A 22,114-nucleotide genomic window follows, 5' to 3' on the forward strand; every position below is an offset into this window, starting at 1 on the left:
AGATAGATAGATAGATAGATAGATAGATAGATAGATAGATAGATAGACAAAGTTCCCCCCTGAGCCCTCTCTTCTCTAGGCTAAACAGTATTTCCTCATAGGACTGATGCTCTAGTCCCTTCATCTCTGGGGTCCTTTTTGGACTTTCTCCATTTCCCCAGCGCTACAGGCTGGGGACAGAGTGGTTGGAGAGCAGCCAGGCAGAGAGGGACCTGGGAGTTTGGATTGACAGGAAGCTGAACATGAGCCAGCAGTGTGCCCAGGTGGCCAAGAAGGCCAATGGCATCCTGACTTGGATCAGGAACAGTGTGGCCAGCAGGTCCAAGGAAGTGATTCTTCCCCTGTACTCAGCGCTGGTGAGGCCACACCTGGAGTACTGTGTCCAGTTCTGGGCCCCTCAGTTCAGGAAGGATATTGAGGTGCTGGAGCAGGTCCAGAGAAGAGCAACTAGGCTGGTGAAGGGACTCAAGCACAAGTCCTATGAGGAGAGGCTGAGGGAGCTGAGGCTGTTCAGCCTGGAGAAGAGGAGGCTCAGGGGAGACCTCATCACTCTCTACAACTACCTGAAAGGAGGTTGTAGCCAGGTAGGGGTTGGTCTCTTTTCCCAGGCAACTATCAGCAAGACAAGAGGGTATGGTCTCGAGTTGTGCCAGGGGAGGTTTAGGTTAGATATTAGAAAGAACTTCTTTACAGAGAGGGTAATCAGACATTGGAATGGGCTGCCCAGGGAAGTGGTGGATTCTCCATCCCTGGAGATTTTTAAAAAGAGACTGAATGTGACACTTAGTGCCATGGTCCTGCAACCGCAGCAGTAGTGGATCAAGGGTTGGACTTGATGATGTCAGAGGTCACTTCCAACCCAGCTGATTCTGTGATTCTATGTTCATGTCTCTCCCACACTGAGCAGCCCAGAAATGGACATAGGACTTCAGGTGTGGCCTCATTAGTGCTAAGTAGAGGGGAAAAATCTCCTCCCTCCACCTGCTGATAACAATATTCCTAATGCAATGCAGGAATAACCCATTAGCCTCCTTTGCCACAAGGGCACAGGGGTGGTTTATGTTCAATCTAGTGTCCACCAGGACCCCCAAGTCCTTTCCTGTCAAACTGCTTTCCAATTGCGTGGCCCCCAACACGAGGTTTTTTCTCCCCAGATACAGGACTTTGCACTTCCTCTTGCTGAACTTCATGAGGTTCTTGACAGCTCACTTCTCTAGCCTGAATTGCAGGGCCATGAGCTTGATTTTTTGCTTGCTTTCTTCCCTTAGGACCCTTAACTCCACCATTTTTTGGTCACTGTAGGCAAAGTCACCTTTGACATTCATATCCCCAACAAGCTTCTCCTTGTTGGTGAGTATGAGGTCTGGTAACACCTCACCTCATTTGCTCCTCTATCATTTGGGTCAGGAATACATATTATTTACTGGACTAGCTTTGCTTTACTTCCTCTCATTATTAATACATCTTCCCAGTATATATGATATATATGACTACTTGAGAGGAAAGAATTGTTCTGAATGAGTAATATTCATCATACTATTTCACAAGTTGGAGAAGAAATGTATTTAGCTCTTGAGGTCCATGACAAAGCTCTAGAACAGTAAGTGAGAAAGGAAAAATCCAAATGCTACCAGAGGACACTTACTAGCAAGTAAACAAAAAAAATCCTCATAGTAGTATCACTCTGAATTGTAAATGAAGAGGGAACACTAAGTAGAATACTTGTTCACCCTTCAAGGAATCAACTTTGAAACGTTTACTATAGAGCTTGACAGTTTTATTTTCCTATCTTTCTTTTTTTCTGAAATGTATAGGTTTTAATTGAAACAGAAAGGGCCTGTAAAGCCTCATGTTGCTATATAATGTTTTATAATCAAAGTTTCAATTTTAACTTTTCCTCAAAACACTGTTGATCATAAAAGAGATATCTTTCTGCTTTTAGCACTTAGTTTTCATTTCCTTCCAGCTAATGCCAGCAATAACTAGTGCTTCAGCAGCTTATTATTCATTAAATACTCATTTAAAACACCTTCTCTTCTGTATACTTTGGACTTTAAATAGTGTTTTGATACCTAGAGCATTTTAGTATGTCTTTTTTTTTCCAAATACAATCTAGCTAGATTTCTATAAAACAAGATTTTATATATATTTTTTATTTTATTTGTCAAATTTCCAGGCTTAATTTTATTTTAAAAACTTAATGGAAAATATAAAGTGTTGCTCCCCAATCCAAAAAAAGTAGGAAAAAAATGATCATATGAAACAAAACTTATAAATACAGTATTCCATTGCACTTTTACTATATACTCCAGGTTTGCCAGAAATAAAATTCAAAATATTTCTGATTTGAAGTTGTAACCCAGATTCTCTAAAGCCTTGGAGATGTACCCAATGGACCATCACTCTACTTTTGAAAGATAAAATATTAATACACTTGCATGCCATGTTGAAATGAAATAGTTTATCAAAGTGAACTCACCAATCATCCAGCTTTAGGCACCTATCTTCATTATGAGAGTTAAACAGGGTTTCTACTCAAACTTTCTTTATACTGTGGAGGCTCTCCCAAAAGACAATTCAGAATAGGAACCTCTCTAGGAAGACTGGAGAGACTGCCTGCACAATTAGCTCACAGAGCTAATTACCTAAACTTAAGATCAAAATTACACTTTTTCCTCTCACTATCTTTTTCCTCAAGAAGAAAGCTAGAAAGAAATAAACTTTTCAGGAAAGGCCCAAGTTGTCCTAGTGGATACCAAGCTGAGCAAAGCACCCTTTGCAGCAATAAAGGGCAACAGCTTTCTGAGCTGCATTGGCAGTTGTACATTGTCACATGCCACTCCCTGATGGGAGTATGTGAAGAAGCAGAGACAGACTCTTCCAGGAGATGCACAGTGGCATGACATGGGGCATTAGACACAAACTGCAATACCAGAAATTCTGATTAGATACTAGGAGAAAAATTCACTCTCTGAGAGCAATCTAGCACTGGACCAAGTTGTTGCACAGAGATGCTGTGGGACCTCCATCCTTGGAAATATTTAAATTTTGCCTGGACGAAAGCCCTGAGCAGCCTGGTCTAAGTTCAAAATCAATCCTATTTTCACCAGGAGGTTAGAGTAATTTACTTTCAGAAGTCCTTTCCAACCTAAATTATTCTATGAGTCTGTCAAAATGACAACTTAAAGGAGACATTTACCACATTGTCAAATGTCAAGCTACTGGCAAAGCAGAGGCTACAAAAGTTCACTGAAAAAAAATCTTTTTCTAAAATACTTTTGATCACAAAAGGATATAATTTTGCTCAGTTTGAAGAGCAATAATGGCTCTAAGAAGTTCCTCAGATGCAAATGGTCAAAGTTGGCTAGAGACATACCCCTGTTTCTCTCCATTTATAGCCCAGATACTTTGCCAACCAAAACTCCTATGTATTAGCCAAATAAGAAACAGACTGAAAAGGCCAGTAAGGGTCATCCCGTAACCCACTCTTGTGGCCAGAGGAATGTGTCCGTGGGTGTGGCACACCATAAGTTAAGTCTGATTTCCTCACTTTTACACTGATATTGCTTTAACTTGCTTTAAAAGTGTCTTAGTCACTAACGCACATCAGAATGATAGACATAACAGATGCAAATTTGTACGCTGTAACACATGTTGCTGGTGATTAAAAAACACAGTACAGAAACTAATGTTAATGAATTCTGCATACCATAAATAGTGAATTACCCTTGCCACTACAAGCATCCATAAAGGCAAACCTTGACAGAAAAGTGCATCAAAGAGAAAAAATTAGGATGTCCTAATGGATGAACAAAAGGTAGTTCACACAAATCTGTCAGTTACTCTTGACTTCTAACAGCACTCCATGATACCAGACTGTGTTTGAGATACCATCTCCTGTCCACAGGCTAAAATTTACACTGCTCAGGGAAGGACCACCAGCATTACATGGCTCATCCCTTCCACACATCTGCTTGCTAGCGCAGGTTCATAGCCTTAAGCACTCTGGTTCCAAGCTGAATTCCCAAGACATGAATGTGCCAATCAAATCTTCTAAAAAACATGCAACTTCTTGTCAATGTACATCTCTGTAACACAGGGCACAAATCACCCTTCAGTATTTAAGCATTCATAGCCATTTTTCTGCTTGCAAAGCATTATATAGCAAATATTAATTTGTGTAATATTGCTGACTTCAGCAAACCTTAATCTATAAATGAAGGGGCTTAGGGTTGAGGGTCTCAAAGGAAATACAAAGAAACTAGATGTACAGCATTCACTGAAGAACATCTTGTTATGAAACGCTTAAATTCTTAACTCTTTCATAAAAATGTAGTTAAAATAAGAGAAATGTTTGAACAAGTTCTTAGTATCACATTTAAAATTATATGCTCAAGAGCAAAGAAGTAAGATTATATTTAAATATCCACTAAAAAGACCTAATCACAATCCTAGTATATCACTTCAGGTTTGATGACAGAATTCTCCAAAGTTCATGCATGCATGATACTTGAACATCAGCCAAGGATGATGACGTGTGATCTGTACACACACTCATTTTAGGTAAATTGTCAAGGCACAAAGAAAGCCCTGGGAAGAAGTTTTAAATAGGTCGTGAATTTTGGTTAAAAACACCCAAAACATTTAGAATAACTTTAATTGCATTCAGAGGGTTGTTATACTGTCATAAGACATAGCATCCTTACAGACATCTCAGATAAGTGTTGGCATAAGAGGGTTAGGCAATAGCATACATATGTTCTCATAGTGTATTTACGAAGAATGTAGGGAGAACATATGGTAGACGCTATCATGAATGTTACAAGAAAAAAAAAAAGTGCTGGGTACCCCATTCTCCATTTCTTATGAGAACGACAAATAAAAGCAACATGAACAGAGTAGCAACCCAAGTGACAAACCAGGTACTTATGGATCGGAAAATGGCAAGACAACTATCACTCACTCAAATAGCTTTGAGAAGTGTTATGATACAATAGTTATGAAAATTAAATGGATCTACACTACTGAAATTTTCACAGAGGAACCTTTATGTTATTTACGCAAGTAGGGTAATATGTTTTTTTCAAATAGGTGTTTCACTGAATTAAAGACATCTGTCCTTTATTCAATGGTACTTCAAGAACCAGATATTCAAGACCACTGCTGTTGCTCCATAAGTTGAATTTTTTAAGACTACTATTATAAGTCACATATAAAGGACTATGTAGCAGATACCCTGACACTGTCTGTCCTATTAAGACTCTCCTAAGAATGGGATTCATTTGATCATGTAAAAGACTCTCCTAAGAATGGGATTCATTTGATCATGTAAAAGTCTACAGCAGGATTCTACATTTGAGGGCAACAGGGACTATACAGTCAGTGAAGACAAAGACAACAGTCACTTTCAGGTACAATTCATCTCACACTAATTTCAAAACCTAGAATACAAATGCCTCAGATGTTAGTGAGAGGTGCTGCTGATCATCCTCTGCCAGAGATATCAAACAGATGCCAATGGTTTGAACATTTATTTTCCAGATCTCAAATGCGCATTGCAGTTTCCAGGACACTCTCTTGGCCTGCAGCTCCTATTTCTATGAGCCACCCGACCAGTAGTTGAGGTTAGAGAGAGCAGAGTTTCCATTTCTGATCATTTATGTATGATTGTTGGTAAAGTGAGTTGACTTTTCTGCTCAGCACAGGTCACTGAGGCCACTACCATCAGCTTTGAGCAGTTCTAAAGTAAAAATTGTGTCTTTTTTTATCAGGAATATGTGAAACATCTGATTTATTGTACATCAGGGAAATATGCCTGCAGCTCAATGGACTTCTGTATTAAAAAACCCTCATATAGAGGGCTGCTTAAAAAATAATATGTGGCATTAAAAAATTTGGGTTTATATATAACCCAATTTACACTGACTTGGAAAAAAAATAGCATAGGAAAAAGACACAAGGTAATATATAATAATTTTGTAGGATACTTTTTCTATCCATAACCCATTTCAAAATATTGATGTCTCTTCAGATACCAAAAAAAACCCAACAAATCTTTAATCATAAACTGATCATTATATCTTACCAGGATAAAAAAATCAAAAGTACTTGAGACAACACATGACCAAAACAAAAAACCAATAACAAGAACAACAAAAACAAAAACTATCAAAGTACAGATGTTGATCTCTTTCATGTGAAAATAAAAACAAAACCATGCAGTGGTCACCATTATGTAGTTTATATGTTGTCCAGAGCTACAAAGCTATGTCAATTATGTCAATTTTTTTGTGAATTATGCATTTCTACTATATAAACAGAATTTGATTTTAGAAACTTAAATCAAGCAATAAGAAAGTTTTTGACTTGTAGTATAGTCATAACTAACAACCAGAGAAGCAAAGCTACCTTTATGAAAACTGACATAAGACTTCCTCCTAGATAAATACTTCATTGGTCCAAAAATGACTGGCTATACTTTAAACAGATAGATATTACTAAACCAGAATGTTTTTGTTAATATAGTCCTAATTTTGGCATTCAACCAGTATGATCTTAGTTTTATTATTATGATTATTATTTTCACATAAAAAAGCTTTGTACATCATTTGAATCAGTTCTGTTCTTCCAGGGCGTACAGACTGTACCAGTACAGCCTCACCAACTATGATAACCAAAGCTCGTTTGTTTGGTTTATTCTCAGAATTCTTCTTCCATTATCATAAGAAATGAAATTATTTGCCCCATTAGTGACAGCAAAATAAAAGTATGAGAGTGCCTATTTATGAGTTATAGAATTTACTGCAATGAAATTACACATCACAGAATCACGGAATATCCTGAGTTAGAAAGGACCAACAAGGTTTATTGAGTCCAGTTCTTAGCTCTGCCCAGGACATTCCCAAGAGTCGCACCATGTGCCTGAAACCATTTTCCAAATTCACTGTCCAAATGGATTGTCCAAATTAGGAAAACCCAAAGAACAGGTAGCTGCACCTTTTGTCCAAATCAGATGCTTTTCACTCATAAGGAATCACTGACAGCAAACAACTGCATTGCGAACTAAGCTTGGACCTTAACAAAAGGTTTGCATCACACAGTGTTGCATAACAAATGAGGTCTGCAATCTTAAATTTGATATTCTTCAAACTCATTCCATGGAACAGCTCAAATTTTTGCATGTGTCTTTAACACACACATGTGCTCACCACAATAGCAAATATATGGTGATAAGTACACCTTATTCATGTTTGGATGCAAAATCCCGGATGCTCATTCCTGAGCAACAGCTTAAAGTTCTAACATCTGAGGTCAACTAGAGTTTTGTTTGTCCCTTGGAGAAGAGGCACACCTTGCTTTACAGGCTTGAACTCAACAACCGTAGTGACTGAAAAGGATAGGAGCCCTGCATCAGAGGGGCAGCTGTGTACCTCCTCATCCCACAAACAGTCTCAACATTGAGTGAGGAACTATGTGTCAGTGCAGGTACTGGTTTGAAAAGGTACCATTTGTCACTTTCCCTTGCATGCCCCAGAAATCAGATCTCAGCTAAAGGAACTTGTGCTGACAGAGCAACAAGCACCGGTAGCTCTGGTGTTCTCCTCTGCTCCTTTTCTAACTTGTCTGTCTATGACTATCCTTGAAGAGTAAAAGGTTGTTTAAAAGACATTGTACCCTAAAAGGGGGATGGCTACACATTCCATCCTCAGGCTATTCTGCTTAACATATCCACTGTGGCTGTCCAGGAAACTAGCACCATTTTCATCTGTTATACTTTCTTGCCCTCTGCTGGAAAAACTATCAACTGAATGTGCAGAATCAAAGCTTTCAAAACTGATTTCTCAAGCAATCATGAAAATAACTGATTTTCTTCACACAGTCTTCCCACAAAACCCTCAAAAGAAATACTAAAAAACCTCAGTTTCTTACCAAATCATCTGATTCCTCACAACTAATCTTCAGAATCAGACAAATGCATTGAAAGTACCATCTTGTCCCCAAAAGGTACTAGCTTCAAAATACAAGGGGAAAGTGGAGAGGAGTGAAGACCAAACAGACAAGAGAAAGGTCGAGAATGAGCAATATGCTTGCATTTTTCAAAAACATAGACAAAATGCAGGTGCTGGTGTTAAATGGGAATACAAGGCAACAATATTTTCTGCTTTAATATAATGAGTTTGTGATGTCTTAAGTGAATAGGTGGGTATCAAGTGTAAGTCCATTTTCAATAAATAGCACACATATGTTTTCCCACTCACAACAAAAGAAGAATTCGTCATAACAGAAAGTAAATTACCTCTCTGCCATTACACCATTACTGTGTGGACGTATCCAGGGGCATATTCAGAACTTCTGGAAGAGAATTTCTCTTCTTGGTATTATGCCTTCAAAGCCTCAGGCCTCCAATTTTCTCCAAACACATACGGTTTCTCCTGAATTGTAGTAGGAAAAGCAGTCAAGTTCATCGGCTGTATTGTCACCATTCTTCTTTTCATCAAAGAGCAGTTATGGTGGATTAAAAAAGTAATGTCACCATGTCACAAAGAAGGAAAGTTAGCTCTTCGTTAAGTATGCCACTGGGAAGGACCTCTCTGACTTTTAATGCCTCTTCAGGCCTTTCAGACAATCAGTAGCTCCCTCCTGTGAGTAATGAACCTTTACAGAAAGTCTTTCTGTCATAAGTAACCTTCTGCTTTTTATTTAGTGACCTTAATCTTCAAGATGACAGGGTATTTCCATGGCATGGACAGTTTCCCTTTACGCCCTTACCAGTGTGGAATGGCTCATATGAATAAGCATATCATATTTAGGAAAATGGAAATTTTCTTTCCACTATTCTTTTTTCAGTGAATACTTTCAAAGACCAAATCTTCACTTGATCCTGCAAAAAGTAATAATCTCTGCTGAGATAACACAAATGGAAAATAGATGTGAGCAGGACCCATGTTTCTTTTCTCAACTGCAGTCATGCTCCATTTCAGATAGTCAGTCCTTTTACAGTGACTGATTTCTTTTTTCATGCTATATTCTGCTAATATCCACACATTCCCAGATTTTTTTCATAATGTGAACTAGAGTTTAAAGTATTTCTTTTGGGATTTACCATGTTTTCACTAGTAGTACAGAGAACATCTTCATTCCTGTTGCTGCCCTTACTGTAGCCACAACACCTTTTTACTCACAGTAAGGTCAAGTTCTTTTAACTTTTAAAAGCATTGTAACAGCTGAAAACTAAAAATAGGTCTAGTAAAATTCAATCAGTAAGTCTTCAGCTGAGTGTTGATGGACTCCAGACTACGGATTGAGATAAATTGATTCAAATTGTATTTATATAGATTTATATATAGGCATGTTTTATAAATACTTCTACAGAAAGACAACCATCAACAATGACTTCATCTTCTGTCAGTGTCAGTTCCCACAACACAGGTGTAGAAATACAACTTTCTTTTGCCTAAATTTTCTTCTAAGAAACAAAAACATCAGAGATAAACTTTGTATGGCTCAGGGAATAAGTAATGGCATGCAGAGCTTTTCATTTCAAGAACATAAGTTCAGATTCTGCCCAAGCCACAAAAGGCCTAAAAGTTCCTGTTTTGACTTCTCTAACAATATATTGAAAATTAGCTCATTTTCAAAATCCAATTACTTTGGTTTTATTTCCCAAATCCAGGCAATATGTTCGCATCACAAATAACATCAGCATAGAAGACAATCTTTTTAAAGTTTTTAGCAGAAAGGTCAATGATTTGATGGGATTAAAACTGATGCATCCTCATTTGCGTCAGGTTTTCCTCCTCTGCCAGGGCACCAATGCAGAGTGGTTTTCTTGGGCAGTTTCTCCACAACGGTCACCCTGTCATGGGCTCCCACTGCCTAAAGAATGACAAATCAAGGCTCTCAGTGGAAGGTCAGGATCTGAATTTTCAGACCATTTCAGAAAGAAGTCAGTTGCGAAAGGAACAAAACCCCATTTCTAGAGCTCTGTCATAACAAACATTTCTTACCACATTAGACAGAGATGCCATGCAGTCATACTTCTTTCTTTTTGTCACACCTTGTGTGTACGCAGTATCATGTGTATTTCAGAATGTGGGTAAAGGTCCCTGTGCCTCATGTTTAATGTAGTTTATACCGGGAGTGATCAAAAGTTATTTTGAGGAGAAGTTATGGTTGCCACAGCATTTACTTAATACCTCTTAACAGAAAAGAGGAGTAGAAGCTCTTGAAATCCAGTTTTAAGCTTAAAAGTTTACCTTCATTTCTCATCTCTATTATTTCAGAAAAAAATCTTAACTAGATTACCCAGTACACATGTAAATCAGTTTACATGAGAACACTCCACATACCAAAATGGACTTTCTGTCAACACCAGTAATGACTGTGGAGCAAAATACGGCACTTCAGAATCAATATGCACACTGAAATTCAAGACTTTTGATGTGTGGCAATGCCATTAGTAGTAATTTTGTTCAAGTGGTTTTTTTCACAAACAGTTCAACTCATCAGCCACCTTTCTTCTTTTTAGAATCTTTTTTTCACACGTAAAAACTGGATTCTGAATGTAATACATTTTTTCAGAAGTAAAAAGTTTGCACTCTCTTTGTTGCACTTTATCCTATTCTGTGGCAAAGGATAAGTCACAACATAGTGTAGTCTGATCAGTAGTAGGTAACTACAGCTGTTTCTGGATTTGGACAGTGTGACTGATTTACATTTTGTTTGGTGCTTCTGATGTTTCTTCAATAAATGCATGGTCTTGACATTGATAGTATTTGCCCCTGTACCAACTAGCAGCACTTTGTGAGTTTCCTGCACTTCCCTATTCTGGTTTTGGCAAATAAGCAGCATTTTCTTAGTGATACAGGTGTTTTTTTCCTCATAACGCATTATAGTCTTACTGTATCTAGTAGGAATGGAAAACAGTGTTTCACAGGTGTTTTCCAAATACCCACAGGGAGTTGTTTTATGATTTTGGTTATGTCTACAATGCACACAAAAAAAGTGTAGTCGTAAACTACATTATCTAACTCAAGAGAGTAATAAAGATAAATTCAGTTTTAATAGAGCTTGGCAACCCTCTTTAAAGCATTACTTCAAGAGTTAACTGTCATTACTGGAGTTTAAAGTCAAGTAAAGAAGGGACCCTGTCTTTCAATGCAAGGTACGCCCACACTCTCAGAACTATTCTTCCTTAATGCATTTTTTCCCTTAAGGTCAGATGGAAGAAAAGGGGAGAATTTGCCTGTTAAAAGCATCTCACCAAATACAGATAACCTGAAAGCATCATCTGGGATTCACCACCCTTTTGTGAGGACACTCTGCAATACCAAGCACCTTTAAGGTATGGAAGGACAGTGCTTTCACCCACATTATACAATCAAGAACTCCAGATATTGTTTCTACCTTGAATCTTTAATATTTTCTCTAATTTTAGTTACTTGTAATGGAAAAACCATAAAGTTTGTCAAAATATACTCTAGAGAAAGGTGTGTTCTACAGACGTTTTCCAGCAAAGATCCTGCAGTCAGCACACAGCAGCATTAACCAGCATGCAATTTTGAGTTCTTCAGTGAAACCCCTATCTTTTTCAATTAGTTTCACCATTACCATCAAGAAACTGCAGCTTTGCATCCCTTCTGTGCTATGGGCATAGACAAGCTTTATCTACACCTTCAGGAAGGAGATAACTGAATCTGGAGAAATGAGCCATGATCTGAGGTGGCAGACCTCCTACAGGCAAGGCAGAGCCCCTCTGACAGGGCACAGTCCCAAGCACCTGCACAGGGTCAGGACAGCAATGGTGAAGGCTCAGTTGAGTGTCCTGAATGAGTGAGTCAGATTTGGGGGCCATCCAGGGAGTCTAATAAACAAACTCAGACAATGAGACACAGGACATCAGATTGACTCACCTAATGCTCCATGGTAGATGTGGAGACATGGGTTGTGTAAGTCCGTGGGGGTTAGAAATATGTAATGCCTGTGCTTGCCACTGAAACAACACGTACTGCGCTGAGTTCGTAAAGGCCTTGGAAAGCCCAGAATACAGCAAGGATAAAAGTCAATGCTGAGTAATAGGGAAGAAGACATGGTAGTTCTATCAGAAGACAAAACAACATAGCTTCAACACCGATATCTCTCATTGCAATCTGTCTAACACAAGAGTAAATCATTATCCAGAATACCTATAAACACCTTTTAACCTTCAACTGAAAGAAATCCAGAACTGACAGAGAAAGAGGATGACCAAACATGAGGTAACAAACCTCATCAATAAAAAGGAGCTATGCTATACTACGCGTTTCTAAAGACTTGAGTATCCAGTTAATTTTTGTATTTTTCTTCCATTCAGAAGCACACAAACTTTGTTCTCGTTACACTTGGGTTTGAATTTGACCTTCAGAGTGCAACCTTGGTGCAAGATCCTTATCTGCAAAGTAAATGCAGCAGAACCGCACCCACACAAACGTTCAGCCTCTATTTAATCCTGTCCTGCAGCAAATCATCCCGATTCTGACTCCACTGCCACACCAGGAAAATTCCAGGATAGGCACACAGACTAAGAGAAGAGGTGTGAGGCGAGGCGAAAGTGGATGGAAAACTACCCTGTATTCTGAAATAAAGCGTTGATTTGGAGTGGAAATACATTTAGTCTTTCTACCATGTCTGCTATATGCCCAGTCAGTTGGTGTCATCTCTATGGTGGCTCATGGTACAAGAAAACTTCTTTGCTGAGATCTTTGTGAACTTGGTTACTTTTTTTTGGAAACAAAGAATCTGAACGTGGATCATAATGACTTATGTTTAAAATAGAATGAATGTTATTTGAATCACTTCCAAATTAACATGATTGTTTAAAAATATATGAAATGCTTCATGGAATTTTAATCTCTCTACTGCAAAAACAATTTTAAAAGATTACAGCCTTGCACATTTTTAGAAGGATGTAATCACGCTAGCTAAAACATAAATTTCACACACCACAATAATTTTAATCATTCTGCACTGCACATAGGCAGCATTCAGATGTCTCTTTCAAATGTCAAAATAAAATTAATATTTATTACCACACCTCTGAACTAACACATTTACAAAACTGAAACTCAGAACATTTTCTACTAAGCCATTTAAGCCATTTTGTATGTTCTGAGTTAAACACATTTTCTAGAGCTATTGCTCTGCCTCAGGGACTCATAGAATTTCTGAAGAACTTATGACTTTTTTTCACCACATTCTTCAGGAAAAAAATCACTCAAGTCAAGAAAAGAATCCCAATTCCAGAGGTGGTTTTTGTTGTTGGTAGCTTGCTGTAAATAATGCCACAAGAATAATTGACATTGCTGAACCTTATGCACACAAAATGTAGCACCTGAGCAAAAGCATAAAATTAAACACAGATAAGTCATGCTTATACCAAAATCTTTGACCTCCAGGGCACGGGGAAAGTTCACAGGGGCAGGACAGCATCCATAACAACAGTACCTCCCCATCAGTGTAGAATAAAAGCTAGGTCATTGATCCCTACCAGTTTGGGGAAAAAATAGCTCCAGATAAGAACTTCATGGGTTCAAGCTCATCCAGAAAAGTACCAAAAAGACCTCTGGGATCTTGTCAGAAAGTGTTGTTCCCAGTCCCTACTGCAAAGTAATCATTGGAGAGTTTTCAAACTGGGTTTCAAACATAGAGCATAGAGGGGGAGGGAGTCCCTGTACACTTCTCTCTGCAACTCTTCTGGGTGACACCCTCCCTGTTAAATGGATTGTAATAGATCATGTCTCTCCAGAGAGATGTGCAATGGATTTTATGTATCCACCACAACTTGCATGCTGAATTTCTTTGACCTCCTAGGATTTTTTTGACTGTCTTAACACTCTGCAGTCAAAACTCAGGCATTTAAGAGACTCTGGAGAAGTAAACCAAAAATTGTGCCAAAATACCTTTATGATTCTAATTCTGTGTTATCTGGAAGGACAAAATGAACAAAGCCATTAGCATCTGCACTCCTAAATCACTTCACTGCATTTGAAAAATCCTACCCTTCTCACAAAAGCACTAACTGACAAAGATCATTGTTGTCAAGCACTGTGAACAAAAAAAAAAATCCCAATAGATATAATATAATGGTTTGCTACTGCCTGTAAAACAATTAATCTTGCTTTAGATCTCTGAGATAGCAAACAATTCAGAGAGTGGAATTATAGGTACTCCTGCCATGGTGTACCAGGGAAAAGTGGGAGAAGAAAGTTCCTTTTAAATGTTTTGAATTCACCCCATGGGCAGTTACTATCTGGTTGATCAGCACAGAGCATTGCCTGCCAGCAATTTTTACTGGCCAGTGTTTTACAGTAGGACCACCTAAAACCTCACAACACCAATTCTAAGGGGTGAGGGCTGCCTTTTTAGAGATGTAGCAAGACCCCAACATTTATTACATTCATGTGTACCCTGCACCTCTGAGGCTGTTACACTTTGTTTGGTATGGGATACAGACAAAGTCAGAATAAAAATTATGAATTAATAATCTTCTGATTGCACTTCTGGTCATCCTGAGTTTATCTTCTGTGAACAGTTTAAATAAATGAGGGTGACTGGAGGGAATGTTCTCAAAAACTATGACTCATAAACACCGACTGCCCCACCGGAAGCAGAATTACTGCTCGTCCAGTGTGGCAGCAAAGACAGATAACATTGCTCAGTGTGTCGGGTTAGGCTGAAAAATCCTCTGCTGTCCTTCCATCAATGCTCATAATGTAATGCTTGCACACGCTTCCAGGAAAAGAATGATCCTTTGAAATTATTCTGGCAATGATTCCTTATAGATAAGATGCTCAAGAAAGTCCCTCTCCATCTGCAGATGAACTACAGAGCTGGTCCTGCTGTTGCGGCATGACCTTGTTCATGAAGCTCCTGGTAAACAAGCAACCACATTGCATTCTAATTGTACAACTATGCAAAATCACCATACCAAACTTCCCGGAAATCTCTGCTGCTTCGCTGATGTCAGCACAAGGAGCCAAAAGCCGTAATTAACTTTTGATTGAACTTTGATAGATCTGAATAGATACAGCCTGTAGGCAGTGTCTGGGCTGGGAACTCTGCCAAACCTGCAAGTTCTTACAGGGAAGAGAAGCACCACTTGCTGGTCGTTCCTGCCCTCATGTCCTCTCCCCAGGTATTTGCTACCCTCCCCTGTCAAGGGCAGGAGGCTGAGCTAGTCTTTAACCTTGCTTGGTGTGTTTTCTCTTTCTTTCTTGGTATGTTAATAAGAATTTCTTAAAAAGCCCAGTAACATCTGAGCCAGGTAGCTCAAAGAATTGGCAAGTCATAGGAGAGAAGGGGAAATCCTTTACCTCAAAACTGATGACTACCCAAAATTTTCCTGTTCTTCTCAGTCAAATCCAGCAATGTTTGTGCTCCCATGACACAAACACAAGCTGCCTCAAGAGAGACAGAGGCTGGAAATAACTGCTTCCAGTCTATTGCACCCAGTAAGCCCAGCAAGAAATTGGATTGGAAACTTGGCAGGGAAAAACTATATCTTGTATTTCTTCTGTTAAACATGGTATATTATTAGCGTTATGCTAATGTGGGTCACCTAAATGGGCTCCACATAATTTAATAAATTTAATGAATTACTTAATAAAAGATTGGATTTGGCTGGGTGTCAGCCAGCCAGTTAAACAATCATTGACTTGTACCCAGACAAACAACACTCTCTAGAGTGGAGAGACCCCACCTTGGGGTTATGACGCCCAAGTAGCTTTGTTAGACAAAGACGAGGTTTTTGGCAGTAGATGTTCATGGTTTCAGATTCGAGGTCCCAAGTTCAGTCTCTTCTGTCAGTGATCTTCCCAGGGGTGTTCTGTTACATGCTGACAAAGAAATGCGTGAGCTAAATAAATCATTAATTAAAAAACATTTGTTCAACTCTGTGTAGACTCAATGCCCCTCTCCCTTAGGGCAAATGTCTTACTCTGAAATAAATCCAAAGTGCCAGGAGAAATGGAAGATAGTTTCACTTACCTCTGGCCCAGTTCGAGAACAGTGAATGTGGATAATTAAACATGCAATGCCTCCAAAAAAGACATCCAGTGTCACTGGCATTTACTTTAAAACAAAATAAAGCTAACAAACAAATAAAAGTCCCAGTGAGGTAGGAAGACTCTGTTTTAAACCTTCAGAGATACAATTTGTCTACATAATTATTTTTTCATTTGTCTATATAGACACCTTGCCCTGGAGAAAAAGTTATGACAAAGGTAGAGCACAGTAATTTTTTTGTTGCTGTTGTTCATATATTTAGTTGCAAAAGTATATGGAAAAAGAATAGTTACTTCACTTAGTGTAATATCCCTCTTCAAGACATCTTGTAGATTCTTCTCTTGGTTTACACAGGTTTTTATAGACAAAAGATCAGATGTTGTGGTCAAAACCACAAAAGGCAATACAATGCCAGCAGTCAATGTACATAAACTGTTTCCATTACTGTAAAGTATTAATGAGTTTTTATCCCTCAACTGGTTGTCAATACTGCTTCACTTCTAGGATGGGTTTCTTTCAATCAAACATAGTCATCTTTATCTGAGCTGGCCACCTCAGGCTCCCTCTAAACTTACAAAAATGGAAAAGGCACTTTCAGGACACACCTCCTTACAATTCCATTTTACTAAACATGTAGGTCTTTATTGCTGAGTCACCATGCCAACTTCTAAAGTCAGTGGAGAGGTGTCCCTTCATAAGAGGATACAGCCATTTCCTACCTGGATCACACCTCAGAAATGCTACTTCTTCTCTGTTGACTATGGTGAATGGGAAATGATAGCTGTGTTCATACTGTACTTCCCATACTTCTGGTTTTTTACAATGTTTACAAGTATAACTGCCAGATCCTTCACCCAAAAGAATTGATTAATTTCCCTGAAGAATATTGTCCATTTAGTAGGAAAGGGCCTTACAATTAGCTAAAAAAGAATTTTCTTTACAATAAGAAAATAAATTTGTCTTTTTATTTTGATTTGGAATTAAAATAAATTTTAAGCTTCCTGCAAAACATATTCTCTGATTTGTTTGAGTTTAAAAATTATGTGTTTTAATTTCTGAAATTCCATCTGAATTTTATTTTTAGTTTCTCTCTAATACATTTTCACTGTTCTACATGAGTTCATGCCATGTCAATAAAGTTCATGCAGCATCGAGACTGAACTGTATAACCTTCAGGCGTCCCTTCAAATACAGCTTTTTCTGCCTTTAATATACAATAAGCATCATTACATTTTAATATCTCAAAACCTAAAAGGTCTACCAACCTGAACGGATGAATGTTAAAGTTTATTTAATATTACAAGTTTTAAACGGTATTTTGTGGATGTCTGGAGAGACAGAAGTGTCACACGTGCAAATTTAAATTCAGGGCCCTCTGCTTTCTCTTATCATTCTATCATAATCAACAGGGAGGTGAGCAGTTAAGCATTTGACTAATTGAAAATTTTTATTTGCCTCTCTTTGTTCATGCTTGACTTCCTCCTCTGCTATTCCTTCTTTCTACTCAAGTTACCATCTGCTGTGTTTAAAATCGACTGAAGATCCTCATTGACAGTCATTTAAACAGGAATGCATCCTGGCTGAACAATCATTTCTAAAGTCCATGTTGCCTGCAGACAGGTCAACTTAAATCCTTTTTCTTGGATGAAATCATAACTTTCTTATGCAGCAATTGACCTATACGGTGTTAGTTTGTTTTACTACGAGCTAAGACCTTTGAACCTGTAAAATCATTTGAGGGTATGTTGAAAAGAAGTATGACTGCCCTGTTTATTTGTTGATACAACATGCATAACTTTCTAAAAATATTCAGGGATAATCATAAAACAGTAAATTATAAGTAATAGCTGTACAACAGTTATGAGATTAAAATTTCTAGTTCAATTAACTATGTGATTTTATTATACATATCTAACTGTTAAACACATCCTGCTAGGACTACAAGGCACATGAAACCCAAACAAAAAAACTTCACCTTAAACCTGAATATTCACAGCAAACTTTCCACCTGCATTGAAGGGAGGCTGAATGCTCTGAAAGGAAAGAAAAACTCTATTGCTGTTTAACATAAATATGGAAAGCAAATTGCCAGTAACAGACACAGAAAGAGTAATAAAACCCAAAATTTAGCTGGCAGACAGACATACACTTCTTTCCTAGACTGATGATTTTTCTGTCTCTCATTTTTATATTGGATTCCTGTCTAGACCTCAGACAAGAAGCTTGCTGATTACCCATTTTAGGACAAATTAGGAAATGAAGTCCATTGTGCTACACAAAGGATTTTATTTGTGGCTATGCAGCTGGCTAAGAGCAAATTAGTCAGAAGCAGTATACAGGCCATCCTACCTTCCTGAAATTTCAGTCCATAATAAGTGCTGATTTTCCCAGAAGTTTTCTAGTCTTCAGTTTACTCTAGAAAACAAATAATAAAGCATAAATCTGTCATCTGAAAGATTTTCCTGTCATCTGAAGGATTTTTTTTCTTCATGGAATACTATGCAACAATATTTTAAACCCACAGATCTTTACGAACTGAAATGCAGCAAGCCATTTCTTGAAAGACTAAAAGGTTTCTCCCTCTCCAATTGAGAGATTATTGCAAGATTTGTCTAGTGACATTTGTTTTGCAAATTCTCTTAGTTTTCCCTGGATCATTTTTCACTTGCCAGTAATAAGAACATGATAATACTCCACATATTTATCCTTAATTATTGGACAAAAGCCTGAAATAAACAGGAATAGCCATTGGAATACCACATGTAATCATCTGCACATAAATCCCATACCACAATAGACAGAAGAGTGTATTTTTAATGCAGTCATCAGAAATATTTAAGATAATTAACAATGCTCTCTTGTGTTCCTCCTACACAAGGAGGAATTGTTTCCTGCATAAACCCTTCAGCAAATTCAATAGATTGCTTAAGCAACACCTGAACCATGCAAGTGGATGACATATTTCTGTATGCATCCTTAGCACCAATAATATACAGCTAATGCATCATATTCAGTAAAATGGCTCTAAGTGATAACAGGTGTTTAGCATAATGGAAACTGCTGCTAGTTGGTCAACATGTAAATTAATGTTGTTATTTCCAGAACCAGATGGTCAATTCTGGAGTACCAGCATGAGTAAAATTAATAAGCCTCTGCGCTGCAGAACATGTAGCTTTACCAGCTTCTAATTCCAGCTACCATGTGAATTGCAAGAGTACCCCTCTGACAGAAAGATTAACTGACTTACTCTCTGTCCAAGAACACTACACCATATATCATCAAGTAAAAGTAGCTAAAGGTCATACAAACGAACTTCATGAGAAATTAAGAGAAGTGGTAAGAAACAATAATGTTGGGCTTTTTCCTTTTTTTTTTCACTCTGTACTGCTTAAAGTGTCAGTATGATTTGCTATTATTTTCTATCTGCTTTCTTTCTTGGAGCAACGGCTGGATATTGTAGAAAATGCAATTTAGCTACAGATCTCAACTGGTAAGTCATTTGCATTATAAGATACATTGTTTTATTATGATATAATATTATTTTTTTCTTCATATGACCTATTTGAGAAACTCACAACCTGATTCAATCTGTGATTCAGAAGAAACCCTTTTTTCCTTCCATAGTCAAAACTTGAACAGATAAAATGAGGCAGATGCATACACACACAGGACTAAGAAATCCCACTTGTCTGAACATCCTGAGCCAGAAGGGATGGCAAAGACTTCCAGCACTACAACCACAGTTCTCAGGGCAACACGCTATGCCCAGGCTCCCACTCGCTGTGTAAGTTGTGCACAGCTAGCATGGTGCAGCAGGGGCACATCACACCCAGTACACTCCAGCTGCAAAACTCAAGTGAGCACAGACTACAGACACCCAACAGCAACTCCTGTCACACTGCCAGGCACTTGAAAATCATAAGCAACCACACCTTTATCCTCAAATTACACTTGGACAAGGTCTAAAGACTGCAAACCAAGCCACTTCAGGGAAGCCCTGGCACAAAATATCCCTACACATACTTAGAATGAGACAGATCTTACTGGAGAAAGCACTGAATTGGGGTCCTTGGGACACCTATCGCTTTATCTGTGACTCCCAGTGTGCCTCCTGGCACTGGCCTGTAGGTCCAGGAATGGAGTGACAAGGTGGCGGAGAGGAAAGATGAGTGTGCTCATGAGTGTGCTCATAGTGTGTTCCTAGACTCTGTTCCTTCTGTTCCCATGTGTCCAATGCATTCCTGTCACACACTTTAAAATTAAAATGATTTATGCACAGTAGAAGGAAATACTAATTGATAACAATTTTGTGCTTCAGGTTTTCACTGGAGCAGGTTTCTTTGTTGAATACAGACAAAAGTGCAATCACTGTACACTGCATTTTTGACAGTCCTTATATCCAATTTAACTAACTTAAATTGAAGGAAAACATAGCAAGTATAAATATAGATTCAATTCTAATCTAGAACTACAAACGTACAATCTTATCCAGAACTTAAATCTTCTGTTTCCTTTTCTGTGCGCATCAGGAATGTCTTTTCCTCTCTTCTTCACTACTAGGATATTATTCTTTAAAAATGTAAACCCTTTAGTCACTTACTAAGAATTATCATGTGCGTATGAACTGGTTTTGGAATTCAAGTTGGAAGCTACGTGTCACACAGAATTATTCAAGTAAAGAGTAATATATTAAAATGGATAAAATCCAGTAAATCCTGCCTTTTATTTTTAAAAATCCTATCTATTTTAGAAATATATTGGTCTGTGAGGAAAATAAAATCACGCAGCAAGGTGAAATAAAAGACATACCTATGGACTGCTTGATGAGTCATATCACATACCTCAGTCCTCTAATCACGGCTACAGTGCCTCTAAATACATTAAACTCTACACTACTTGTTTTATACAAACTATTTTTGTTGTTAGCATTCTGCGCAATGTGTGAGACAACAAGCAAAATAAGTCATGGAAGAATATTACTTTTTTTTTAAAGTATGTATGTATCTCTAGACATTTGCAAAGTACTGCACACTAACAAACAACTTTATCTTCACAATAGCGAGCCCATGAAGCGTTGGTTGGCCAACTTAGAAAGTCATGGTAAAATATGTAAACCAAATATATTTAGGTCCCAGGAACTATCCAAGGTTCTTAACAGACAAAGCAGTAACATGCATCTGCAGGTGAGTAAATGTTGTCATCATTCAAATTAGTGACAAGAACAGAATTAGGGATCTGGGTTGGCATTTACAGAGGTGGTATTTTCCAGTAGTCAGTCACAGCAGTTTGTGTTGCTCTGTTAAATCAGTTGTGTACTGTAGGACCAAGGATGTTACAAAGATCTTGGGGAAAAAAACAGGAAGCAAAACAAAGAGTGAAGTTAGGTATCTCCTAGGAAACACCAGGGGGAAGGGGAGACAGGAGTCCCTGCATATCCCACAGAGTTCCCTAAATGAGTCATTAGAAGAACTGAGAAACCTGGGAACTGACTGCATGAAGAGTTGAGTTGCACAAAATGCTGTGGGTTGCACTCAGCCAGGCAAGCTGTTGGCAACCGATCCAAGTGTCAAACAACAACTCCAAAATATCTTTTGCAGCCTGAATCTTTTCAGTGACCCACTTTGCAACACAGTTCCTCAGACTATTCTATTGTTTGTGCTTTATTCCTGCTGTTGACATTAAACTGTGCCTACAAACAAGTGGGCATTGATTTATTAAAACATTCTGACCATAACTAACCAGATGTACAGCCACTGAACTCAGCAGAGATCTGATGGAGATCCAGCTTTGTAGCAGTGAATACACGTGTCCAGTGATGCAGGAGCTCCCTTCTACAGGCTGCTCTTACAGACTGGTAGAAACCCACGTCCCCTCACAACAGGCCCAGCAAACTCTTGAGTAGCATAGGGCAAAAGCATTTGATTTACAAAGCTCAGTCTAAGAATCAGGAACATTCATTCCCAAGAACATCATCTGACATCTTCAGGACTGTATTTGTTCACCCCACTTAAGAAACCAAAATGCAATGAGTGCTGCACACACAAGACACTTTTTCCACTGGATGTCTTCATTA

Source organism: Corapipo altera, unplaced genomic scaffold, assembly GCF_003945725.1.
Source record: "Corapipo altera isolate COAL_440 unplaced genomic scaffold, ASM394572v1 0, whole genome shotgun sequence".
Taxonomy (NCBI): Eukaryota; Metazoa; Chordata; class Aves; order Passeriformes; family Pipridae; genus Corapipo; species Corapipo altera.